A 13592-nucleotide genomic window follows, 5' to 3' on the forward strand; every position below is an offset into this window, starting at 1 on the left:
TACCAATCAAGTGCAAAATCCTTTATTTATGATAATTCAAGGAACAAAAGGAACGGGAAAGTCTTATCTAATTGGTGCCATCAATCAATCTCTTCAAATGGCATCAATGACAAATCCTTCTCCACTTCTATTGCTTGCACCAACTGGAGTTGCAGCTTTCAATATAGGAGCATCTACCATTCATTCAAAGTTGCGGATTCCAATTATAGATTTTGCCCAATTACAAGGAACAAGACTTTCAAGCTTTCAACAAGAGATGGAAAATATCAAATATATTTTGATTGATGAAATGAGCTTCATTGGCCAGAATATGTTGGAAAATATAGATAGTCGACTTAGACAAGCCTTCCCACATAAAGCAGACATAAGCTTTGGAGGTATCCCTTTCCTTACAACACATGGTGTTATTAATGTCTCTCAATTCTTATTAACATTGATCATATAGAATGTATATCTTTCGATTTTACTTTATGTACATAAATTAAAATTTTGCAACTATCTTTCAGGTGTCTCTAGTATTTTAGTTGGTGATTTGGGGCAATTACCTCCGGTTAATGATAGACCAACATATGATAGCAACATGTGGGCAAAGTTATTATGGCATGAATTCAAGATAGTGGTTACACTAGATAAAGTATTTAGGCAAGATGGAGAAAATATCCAACAACAAAGATTTCGTCAGCTTCTCACAAATGTCAGAGATGCAAATCCACAAATAGATGACTGGAACTTGCTCATGACAAGAACACCTATAAGATTAGATGTTACAAGCAATGATGAGTTTGATAAGGCAGTGCATTTATTCTCTACAAATGACAATGTTCATAACCATAACATGAGGATGTTGTATTCTTTAAGACACCCAGTTGCACGCAGCCTTGCAACCAAGTCAACGAATGGTAATAGAAATGAAGATTTATCCGGTGATGAACTTGAAATAGAGTTATTGATAAGTCAAAATGCAAGAGTAATGTTGACTAGAAATCTATGGATAGAAGCTGGTCTTGTGAATGGATCATTGGGATATATCAGAAATATTGTCTACAAACCAAGAATTGCTCCACCTGAGCCACCAGCATATGTTACAGTTGAATTTGATAATTATTCTGGAGTACCATTTGATGATCATCATCCAAACATAATACCAATAGCTCCATTTCAGAGGGGTAGGACCTTCCAACTACCATTGAGGTTGGCATGGGCGTTGACTATTCACAAATCTCAAGGGCTAACTCTTTCAAAAGCTACAATTGACATAGGTCCAAGAGAAAGAGTAGGATTGACATTTGTGGCCATATCTCGTGTTAAGTCAATGGAAGGTTTGAGGATAATGCCACCATTTACATACAACCGCTATGAGAAAATGAAAAGTGGGAAACAACTTTCAAAGAGAAAAGTAGAAGAATGTAGATTGAGAAGTCTTGAAAATCATTGGTGTTTTCAAATAGACTATTTAATAATAAAGATTTATTTGTTCTACTACATTATGTTATTATCATCATGAACTATTATGTTTTTATTCTTATTATTACATTGATAGTTTATATTCAACAGTTAATGACAACTATAATTGGATATGCACAATGCAACATTATAACCTTATTATTTGCACTTTTTAATAGTTGCAAGTACAATTACGCTGAAATTTAATTTTACTAATTCTCCAATTTCTAATTTTAACTATGATCATCAATTGGGTCCTCAAATTAAGGTAGCTATAACATTAATTCAAATTATAAAGACCACCTTCGATTGAAATAAATCAAAATGATTATGCTTCATGACTTTCAACCAATACATTGCTATTCAATATTTGAAAAGTATGTTTGTATATTCTTCACTATCCTTCAAAGGTTATAATATTACCATGTTTCCATACCCAAAATTTCATTACCAATTCTAATACAATTAGGTTTTTATACTAAGTGACCTATTATGTTTTTTCAAAACCATTATTGATATAAAATTTATGTCCCTCTCATTAACTATGCATTTATTATTCTTTTTTATTGGTGCTAATGCTTACTAAATTGTTTTCCATGATTTGTTTTAGGCATGGCAGCCTCTGATAGATAGTCAAGCATTCTCGACATGAGCCCAACTTCTTCTATTGGATCAAATCATTTTTTTGAGACAAAGTTTCAGAAGTATGCACGAATAATTAAACAATGTTGTGCAACTATGGTAAAAGCACTTGAGAATGCAGCTTTATCAATTGATCATGTACAAGAGATAGAGATAATGGAGATGGAAGATGTTGCCAAATATGTACGCAACAATTCTACAAAAGTAGATGCATTTCCACCCATGATGAAAGAGGTCTATGATGATCACATTACAAACAAAGGTCGTAATACGATTTTAATCTCTGAAGAATATGTTATGTACTTACATCATTATGGAGAACTCTACACATGGTCCATATGATGATTTCTCATCTTTCATTTTTTCAGTTATTACTTCATCTAAATAATTGTATTAGGAGATATAGTTCTCCTTTCATCTATGTATCAGAATAATAAATAAATGATTTAACTTTTTAGCTCAAATTCTTCTCGACTATACTTGTAGATATTTGAAATGTTTTTCCTTGACCTTTGTGTTTCTAGCTACACTATTCATGCTAAGCATAATTAACATTAACCAATGGTCTATTTATAAATGTAACTAATAAAATTATAAAATTACTTAAGGAACATTGTAATCCTTATATTGCTCGTTAATTCTAAGAGGCATGTCTAACGACAACAGGCTACCCTCCTAGATATAATTGTAAACGCAACATTAATTGTAACTCTAACCACAGTCCTACTTTGTCCCCTAACCTTAACCCTAACCATAATTCTAATGCTTTGTCTACCCCTAACTCAAACTATAATCCTATTTGTAACTTAAATTCTAATCTAACTTATATTCTAACACTAAACCTAACCCTCACCTTTACCCTAACCCTAAACCTACCCCTAATCCTAACCCTTTATTCACCCCTATCTCTAACCCTAACCTTAAGGCTAACCCTAACTCTAATCCTCCCCTAACCGTAACTATAATCCTAATACTAACCTTAACCTTAACCCTACCCCTACCCCTAACTCTAACCCTAAATATAATGAACATCAACCAATGGTCTATTTATAAACCTAACTGATAAAATTATAAAACTACTTAAGGAACATTGTAATCCTTATATTGCTCCATTATGCTAAGAGGCCTGTCTAACGAGAACAAGATTCCTTCCTAAATGTAACTCTACATGGAACACTAAATGTAACTCTTAACCACGATCCTACTTTATCCCCTAACCCTAACCCTAACCATAATTCTAATGCTTTGTCTACTCCTAACTCAAACTATAACCCTAATTATAACTTAGACTCTAATGTTAACTTATATTCTAATAGTCAACTAAACCCCAACCTTGACCCTAACCCTAACCCTAACCCTTTCTCTACCCATATCTCTAACCCTAATTGTGATCCTAATCTTAACCCTAACCCTAACCCTAACACTAACCCTAATTGTAACCCTCATCCTAACCATTTCTTTACCCCTATCTCTAACCCTAACCTTAACCCTACCCCTACCCCTAACTCTAACCCTTACTCTAACCCTAATTGTGATCCTAATCTTAACCCTAACCCTAACCGTAACCCTCATCCTAACCATTTCTTTACCCCTATCTCTAATCCTAATCCTAACCCTAACCTTAACTCTACCCCTACCCCTAACTCTAACCCAAACTCTAACTCTACCATAATTAGACTCTAACCCTAGCCCTAACCTTAACCCTAACCCTAACCCTAACCCTTATTGTAACCATTTCTTTACCCCTATCTCTAACCCTAAACCTTATCCTAACTCTAATCCTAACCTAACCCTAACTCTAATCCTAACACTAACCCTAACCTTAACCCTACCCCTACCCCTAACTCTAACCCTAAATCTAACTCTAACTATAAATCTAACTCTAACATAATTAGACTCTAACCCTAGCCCTAACCCTAAATTTAATGCTACTTTAAACCCTAACACTACCTTTAACTCTAACCTTAACCCTGACTCAAACTCATACCCTAACCTTAACCCTTATGTAGCTCTATATATAACCCTACCCCTAACTCTAATCGTTAATCTAACTCTACCATAATTGGACTTTAATATTATACCCAACTTTATATAGAAACGTAACCCTAACAATAACCTTAAGCCTAACCCTTTCTCTAAGTCCAACACTAAACCTAACTATAACTATAACACTACCCCTACCTTTAATTGTAGCCTTAAATCTTACTCTATTGTAATTGGACTTCAACCCTAATTGTAATGGTAACACTAACGCTAACCTTAACCCTGACTCAAAACTCTAACCCTAACCCTAACTGAAACCCTGATTCAAACTCAAACCCTAAATCTAACCATAATTCCTATACTCTATCTACCCCTAACTCAAACTATAACCCTAACCAGGCTAACTCATATTTTAACATTAAACCTAACCCTAACTATAACCCTAGCCCTAAGCCTAATGCTAACAATAACTCTACTCTTTAGTATAAAATTTTATGTAACAATATGCTTAAAATAAAACTAAACTAAAGTGATGCAAATAAACACCATATATAGAATTAAAAAATAAAATGTTCAAGAATAATTTTATAGTAAGTTTACACTATCACGATTTTATAGTAAGTTTATACAACTATATTTAAAAATAAAAAAATTTAAAAAATACTTTTCCTATTGCGCCGCGATTGCCACTAGCTTATATATACCTATATATATATTACGCCGAGAGTAATCGTTCTCGAGGTGCCTATTTTCATTTTCATAAATCCCAAGTGTGATGAAAATAACCTTGGGATTAAATGAAAATAGGCGCCTCGAGAACGATTACTCTCGATGTAATATATATATATATATATATATATATATATATATATATATATATATATATATATATATATATATATATATATATATATATATATATATATATATATATATATATATATATAAGCTAGTAGTAATCTTCATGAGAAATAATTTGAGATGAAAATATAGCAACACACAAAAAACACTTCTCACCAGATTAGTTAACAAATCAAATTAAAACAAATAAAATAAATGTATATTCATGATATTTTAAAATAAAATTTGATATTTACTATAATTTCTATTTATCATTTTTTAACTAAATATCTATATAATAGACATTTAGATTTAAGAAATTTCTAAGATAACTTTAAATTTAAATATTTATTATTTTTCTTCTATATGAATGTTAAATCCACTCACCTTAAAAACATAACTTCTTATTTTAAAAACATAACTTCTTATTTTAATTTTAAATTGTTTTTCTGTAGCTAATTTAGTCATAGACATATAAATGTAAGTCAGTCAAATGGCATAACAATAATAATAAAATAAATTAATACAATCATTCCAAAAAAATTACTTCCAAATTTTTAAAGTGATCTTTATGTAAAAATTATTTATTACCACATCAGCTAATGGTAATAGTTTAACAAATAAAATTTCAGCAGTTAAAAATAATGTTCAATGAATGCGGCCAACTATTTGGGCAATGTGATATGACTTCAAATGTTGGGAGATAGACAGTACGTCAGTGATGGAAGTTGGGAAGTGTGGATGGTATGATGTTAATGTCTCCATCCCATTCTATGCAAGGAGGGACATGAGGCATCGTGCACGGCATTCCAGACAATGCAAATTTTCGACTGTTTAGCCAGTGCCTCTTCTTGTAGGGCCCATTTGCCATTGCACCAAAAGCCATGACTGGTAGTGAACATGGAACACCACATAGTTAACCACCTATGGGCAGGGGAGCATGTCACATCACCCAACAATCTCCCCTTCGACGCGCATACCAGGTGCTTACGCGAATTGAGAAGGCACCGAAGAGATTTGAACCCATGACCAGGCCAAAACCAGGCTCTACTACCAATTGTTGGGCCCATTTGCCGTTGCACCAAAAGCCACGACTATTAGTGAACATGGAACACCACATAATTAATTTAAGGTGGTCTACAAGAGAGAAGAAACGTCCCAGGAAACTTGATGACTATGAGCTGTTTAAACATTTGATAACATACATCGAGCTCTTTCTAAAATAGTCCCATTCAACCTCTCAGCTGCACTGTTTTCTTGAGGTGTATACGGGACTGTTTTAATCCTCTAAATACCATTATCTGTACAAAAATTGTCAAACTCCGTAGAACAAAACTCACCACCATTGTCTGTTAATAAGCATTTTATTTTTCTTCCAATCTGATTTTCCAACATAGCCTTAAAAACTTTAAATTTTGAAAAAACTTCAGATTTGTTATTCAGCATATAAATCCAAACTTTTCGAGTGAAATCATCAAGAAATGTGACAAAATATTTAGCACCACCAAGAGATGTTACCTCCGTAGGACCAAAAACATCAGAATGTACAAGTTCTAATTGAGAAGATTTCTTCTCATGACCCGTCCTTATAAAGCTGGTGCAATTTTGTTTGCCATAAAGGCAATGCTCACATAACTGTAAATCAACCAATTTTAGACCCGGAAGTTGGTCTCTACGAAGCATAACTTCAAGACCTGTTTTGTTCATATGACCGAGCCTCTTATGCCAAAGTTCAGCATTACTATCCGCAACCGCCATGGCTACTCCCACTTCACCATGACACTCTAATGTGTACAAACTTCCAATTTTCTGCCCTTTTGCTAAAATTAATTGACCTTTTGACACTTTCCATGAAGCTAAATCAAAACTAACATTGTAGCCTTGTGTATATAACTGACTAACAAAAATCAGATTACACTTAAGTGTAGGTACATGCCTAACATCTTTTAAAATCCATTTGCTCCCATTTTTCAATGACAATAAAATGTCCCCTTTTCCCACTATGTCACATTCTTCATTATCCCCAAGAAAAACTTTACCGAACATACCTTCTTGGTAATTCATGAAAACACTCCGACATGGAGTTGCATGAAATGAGGCATCGGAATCAAGGACCCACGAATTTGAATTTGTGTCACCAACTGCAAGTATCAAAGCTTCATCGGTTGCAGCATTAACTCCATCATTTATGACTTTATTTTGAGCCTTCTTGTAATGCCAACACTGCTTCTTTGAGTGCCCTGGTTTTCCACAAAACCAGCAAGACCCATTTCTTCCTCTCGATCTGGAGTGATGGCTCGATCTTCCTCTTGCATTACTATTACTATTATTATTTCTTCCTCTCTCTCGACTTCTACCTCTATTGCTCGTGCTCACAACTGTAAGAGCATCACCGAAAGAGGGTTCTTGATGCTTCCTCCGCATGTCTTCACTAAGAAGTGTGGCTGCAACTTCATTGAATTGCAATTTGGTCTTGGCTGCAACTAAAGTGCTCACAACCATTACTACACCTTCCCAGCTGTTCGGAAGTGAACATAGTAAAAGAATAGCTTTGATTTCATCATCTAATGGTATACCAACTGAAATGAGTTGACTGGCCAATGTATTAAACTCATTCAGATGATTCGACATTACTCCCTCTTCTTTCATTTTCAGATTATATAGCTTCTTCATTATAAAAACTTTATTCGAAGCAGAAGGTATCTCATACAATGAAGATAATTTCTCAACTAACTCTTTAGTTGTCTTCTCAGCTGAAACGTTAAACAACACATTACTTGAGAGTGCCAAGAAAATTGTTGCCCTTGCTTTCAAATCCAATTTTTCCCAGTCTTCGTCTGACAATGATCCTTTTCCCTTTGTCTTACCAAGCAACGCAGGTTGTAAATCTTGCTTGATGAGCAAAGACTCTATCTGCACTTTCCATAGCCCAAAGTTTTGCCCAGAAAACTTTTCAATCTTCCATTTTTCTGCTTCATCCATGGTGCCTGCAAAAAAAAAACTTCACCGATTTCCAAAAAAAAATCAAATGAGCTTAACCAATCTCTGATACCAATTGTAGGGCCCATTTGCCGTTGCACCAAAAGCCATGACTTGTAGTGAACATGGAACACCACATAATTAACCACCAATGGGCAGGGGAGCGCGTCGCATCACCCAACACTTCTTTCGTCCTACGAAGAGTCACGCGATCTGGTTCCTCAACAAAAACCCTGGTTGCTCTAGTTTATATTTCGTTCGCTCTTTCTGCCAGAGCTCAATCGAATTCCATGGCATCTACTTCAGGTTTTAACAATGGTCGTAAGCCCGAGAACGAGGATACAGATGCTTCTCAAGCAGTTCCAGCAGCTCCCTCTGCTTCTCTTACCTATTCAGTGGTAAGCCTATTTTCATCCTGCTTTGCTTGGTTTTCTCGCTTCTTTTCTACGCATTTAGATCAGTCCAGTTCCATGGCACGTACGTCCACCCCAGCTAGGCAATCACAGAATGAGCTTCCAAGTGCTTTTCAAGGCATAGTACCGCATACATCTACCTCTGCCATGAAAAATCCGCCCTATGATGTATATATTAATCATCACGGGCCCGATGTTAAATAGTCTCTCGCAATCACTCTCTATAATACCCTAAATAGCAAGGGCTTAAGGGTTTTCCTTGAGTCAGAAGAGCTTGAATTAGGGGATTCCTTGCCTAAAGAAATAGAAGAAACAATCCGCAGTGCTTCGCTTCATTTAGCTATATTTTCTAAGAATTATGCCCATTCTCCTTGGTGTTTAGAGGAACTTTCATTTATGCTCAAAACTGGCACCCAAATTGTACCTGTTTTCTACCATATTCTACCGGAGCATGTCCGATATGCTAAAGGAGACTTCGCTGATGCATTTTCCCTGTACGAGAGGGAGCGGACAGACACGCCAGAAAAGCTTAAGGAGTGGAAGAATGCACTTAACAGTGTTTCCTTTAATATCGGTCATATTGTCAATGCCGAGGAGTGAGTAACAAGTATCCTTACCCTTCTTTATTCAATTTTTTTCCGAATTCTTTCAAAAATTTAAATTTCAGTTTCTTCCCTATATAATAAAGTTAGTGTTTTGTCTCATTGCCGTTGTATATGTCTAGAGACGAGGTGGAGCTGCTCAAGAAGATTGTTAATACGGTTTCTAAAGTAATAAAAAAAATGCCACTTAAGGTTGCCCAACATCCAACTGGTTTGGATGAAGCTATAAAGGACTTTGAAGTGAAACTTGAATCTGCGGAACAACCTGTGCATGTTGTGGGATTATGGGGCATGGGTGGTTCTGGCAAGATCACTCTTGCTAAACATTTTTATAACAACAAATACAAAACCACAGAAAAATCTAGTTTTCTACTAAATGTTAGAGTTGCTGCTAATCAAGGTGAATTACATACTAAGCAGAAAGAACTACTGGAGGACCTTGGTCTCAAAGATGTACGATTGGACAGTATAGAAGCGGGGAAGGGTAAGATTGCTAGCCGATTGAGATCTGTTCGATTATTGATAGTGCTGGATGACGTCAATGATGTGGAACAATTGGATGCACTATTGCCTAACAAGGACAGCCTTGGATTGTCTAACAAAGACGGTCTTGCAAGAGGTAGCTTGATTATAGTCACTACAAGGGAACTCGAAGTGCTTAAATCTTGAGGTATTTCTACTGTTTATAAAATGAAAATGATGGATCCACATCACGCTGAACAACTTTTTTGTTGGCATGCTTTTTTGCAACCCTCACCCCTTACAAAGGGTTCCAATCTTTAGTCAAAGATTTTTTAACTATTTGTGATGGATTGCCATTTTCTCTCACAGTTTTGGGGGCACAATTATATGGTGACTACAGCAAAGATTTTTGGAAGCAACAACTGGAGATCTCCAAAATACTACCTAAAAACATAAAAGAAAGCTTAAGTGTAAGCTATGATACTTTAGATGATGAAGAGAAGGAAATATTTCTAGATATTGCATGTTTTTTCATTGGAGAGCAAAAAGAGATGGTTCTTAATGTTTGGGATGGATTAAGATGGAATGGTCTACACAGTTGGGAAATACTTTTCAGTAAATGTCTTGTTGAACTTGATGATTGTGAATGTATAAGGATGCATAAGCATTTAAGAGATTTGGGAAGAGAAATTGCCAATAAACAGTCACCATATCGCATTTGGTCTCCATATCAAACTATTGAAGTTTATAATGAAGCACAGGTGAGATTAGTGCTCTATTTGATCCTCGTCAATCACTGGAATGGCAGAGTGTTTGTGTACTTATTTGTTTCTTGCGTTGATGAATTATAGATGTTTTGACTTGGTTTTGTTTTAATTTGAACTTTTGTATTGAAAAGAGCATTCACATTCGAGGATTAGCGTCTCAAACAGCTGTATCCAGCATTGGGTTTGAGGAGTTTCCACAATGCTTGACAGGCGGGAAGGTCGTAGGTAACACCAGCAGAGGACCTCGTGGGCTTACACCATCTTCGCTTGGATTAAAATTTTTTGAGGTGAAAGGAAGTTATTACAATGATATAATTGGTGATTTATCAAAAGAGTTGTTATGGCTTTGGTGCTTTGACGTTGGTCTGAGAAATCTTCTTTCATTTAGTTCAATGGAGAATTTGAGGGTTTTAGAACTCCATGAAACCGGTGATAGTCAATTAGAAGAACTATGGAAGACTGACCGTGATGTAAGCATTGTCTTCCTAAATTGTCTGCTATTGTAATATTTTTATATTTGTATGTGTCTGTCCATCTAATTCACACTTTTCTGCAGGCTCCTGTGCAGTTAAGAGGGTTAATTATTTCTGGTTGTCGTAAGTTCCAAAGATTTCCAAGCTCAATAGGTTGTCTGAGTCATTTGAAAAAAGTGGCGGTTAGTAATGCGAGTTCTCTCGAGGACCTGTCAATTGAATTTTGCCATCTACGATTGCTGGAGCACCTGGAAATAATTTGTTGTGCTGAGCTATCATCACTCCCCAGCAATTTTGGCAATTTGAGAAATTTGAGGCATCTCAGTTTGGAAGGCAGTGAGAAATTGAGGTCGTTGCTGGACTCTTTTAAGGAGTTGATATTCCTGCAATGTTTGAGCCTAAAGGAGTGTAAAAACCTCGCCTTGGGGTCAAATATTCTGGAAGAAATAACAAAGCTCGAGTATGTAAACCTTTCTGGGTGCAAGCAATTGGAAGTGTTGCCCTGTGACATCACAAATCAGGAATCGTTGAGAGAGCTCAACTTACGTGGTTGCAGGAGGTTAAGGGAGGTCCCAGTCAACATTGGGCAACTGAGCAAGTTGCGAGTGGTGGAGATAGGGAGTGAGCTGTTGACAAGATTGCCGAACTCTCTTGGAGATTTGTCATCTTTGACTAATCTTCGGATTGAAGCTTGTCCCAGGCTGGTGAGTTCACCAGATTCTCTGGGTCGTCTTAATCTATTAGAGCATTTCTCCATAGCATTGTCAGGAGTGAAATCATTACCAAAATCAATTACGAAGCTGAATAATCTTCAGACATTGGCTATTGACAACTACCCAACGAGTCAATTGAATCTCAGGTCAGGCTCGTTTGCTTTTTCGTTGTCCAAACTTAAGTGGATGTCACTAACGGCAATACAAATATCGAACATTTCCATATCTCCAGATTGTTGTCCAGTTCTTGAGACGATTTGAATTAGAGATATTGACATTCTCAGTAGGATTGAAGTTTTACCAACTACAGTCAAGGACATTGATTTGCTGGGGTGTAACAGTTTGAGGAACATTGGAGGCATTGTTGGTCTTGTAAATATTCAGAGGCTGAAAATAGAAAGATGCCCTAAGTTGGACGCGCTTCCTAGTTTTGCACAATCACTTTCTCTACAAGAATTTGTTCTCATTGGTTGCTACAGAGTTCAGAAAATACAAGGTCTGGAATATTGCAAAGCATTAGAGGAGTTGAGAGCAGATACCAAGTGGGAGATTCAGGGTATAGACAGTCTAGGAAGGCTGGAAAGATTGAGGACTGTAAAACTTAGAGCAAACAGGAGGTCAGGTCTGGAAGGTTGCATTCAAAGCATTCAGGTGATAATGGTTTTTAAGGAATTTAGAATTTTTTTTATCTTCATCTTATTGTAAAGTGGCTAATGTCGATAGGTAAAGGATTTGCAGAAATGGCCTGGAGAAATATTGGTATGTACGCGGGCAGTTGGTGATGCTGCCTCACTTGTAAGCTCTTTCAACTTTCCGACGCTCTCTCTTGTTGACTCCTTCGCTAACCAGAAAATTTCCTCCAAACCAAAACTGGTGCACATTCCATTTCTCATTGATGACCCCGTAATGGTATGCTTTCTTATAAATTGCACTACTCCACGTATGCAATTACGAATATCTTCCTTAGATGATGAAGTATTCTCAGCCGAGGTGGAGGAGGGTACATGGTTTTTGACAGGTCTCTTCACACAATGTTCCATCTCTCACGCAGTAGAGGAGTACACGATAGAGAGAGATTCAGGTGAAGGTGAAGTGGAGAAAGGATTGCTTTTACTTGGAGAAGAACAGAGACTTGTGGAGGCTTTTCGCAGTTTATGGGCGCGTTTAGCAAATTAATATATCAGAGAAGCAAACTGAATTAATATTATTAATCGTTGGTATTCTTCTTTTGTAATTTACTTAAAAACTGTTGTATGCCTCCACCCTTATGAGTGACCATTTCAGTGTGATGAAGTCTGCCACAAAGAGCATTGGAGAGTTATGTATAATAAAGTTCTTGATATTTTTTGCCCTCAGTACAAGAAGATATTCCTATTAGAAACTTGTCCTTTTTGACTCAATATGGATTGATTTCAATATAAGAGCACTTAATGGAAGCTTTTTTAACTCGAGTTTCATTCAATTAATGAACAATTCAAGATACCATCACAGTCAGATTACGCTAGAGCTCCAAATGTTTTACAGAAAATGTGAAATTCTAGGTTTAAATTCTACTTAGCTTCTATAAAACTCAATATGATATCAAAGTTAGGCTAGGCTATGATTCCCAAAGATTCTATAAAATGACAGATTGTCAGAGATAAAGATACACAATATCTTAGAAATATAGCACTCTTGTTCAATGGTATAGCAAAAAAGCTCCTTTATTTAATTACATTTTTTTATGAAGACAAATAGAAGAATATGTTTCATTTTCAACATGTTGGAGTTGTAGCATTTTCAGCATGCCATTTCTAGAATGGCCACTTGTAGATGCAACTGCCCAACAATATACATCAACTGAACAAGAAGCATTACATATTCTTCATATTTTTCCCTATAGCCAGAAAGATAGAAAAGATTCACCTGAACAAGAAGTGTCATATATTCTTCACGCTTCTCCTATAGCCCGAAAGATAGAAAAGAAGTGTAGGGATATAACATAATTAATCAAATGATGCTACTCGTATATGCAGAACTCATTAACAGAGAAAACAGCTTCCAGAGAACACTACAGATCATAGAGATCACTCAGAAAGAACTGGCTGGAATTGTTAGTCTTTGATGTTAAGAAGACAGCACACTTCAGTGATTGAAGTATTTTTGTTCATTTTATGGAAACAACAAATATATGTAAAGAAACAGTGCCCCATCTTTTAGAACAACAGTTTCTTGAACTAAATAGGTAGTACATGAAGAAAAGCTTAAGTTCGTGAATGTGAACAATAGATATCAC

General features: G+C 35.9%; 1 pseudogene across 1 annotated transcript; it reads left to right on the forward strand.

Moving 5' to 3' along the window:
* Window positions 1–8045: 8045 nt before the first annotated feature.
* On the forward strand, window positions 8046–12698 carry LOC149546256 (protein VARIATION IN COMPOUND TRIGGERED ROOT growth response-like; annotated as a pseudogene). The gene is made up of 5 exons (XR_016353686.1): window positions 8046–8896; window positions 9025–10125; window positions 10263–10601; window positions 10688–11968; window positions 12056–12698. The product of XR_016353686.1 is annotated as a protein VARIATION IN COMPOUND TRIGGERED ROOT growth response-like (transcript).
* Window positions 12699–13592: the final 894 nt, after the last annotated feature.

This window comes from Cupressus sempervirens, chromosome 7, assembly GCF_028749045.1.
Source record: "Cupressus sempervirens isolate cs-2001-9-10 chromosome 7, ASM2874904v1, whole genome shotgun sequence".
In the NCBI taxonomy this organism is placed as follows: domain Eukaryota; kingdom Viridiplantae; phylum Streptophyta; class Pinopsida; order Cupressales; family Cupressaceae; genus Cupressus; species Cupressus sempervirens.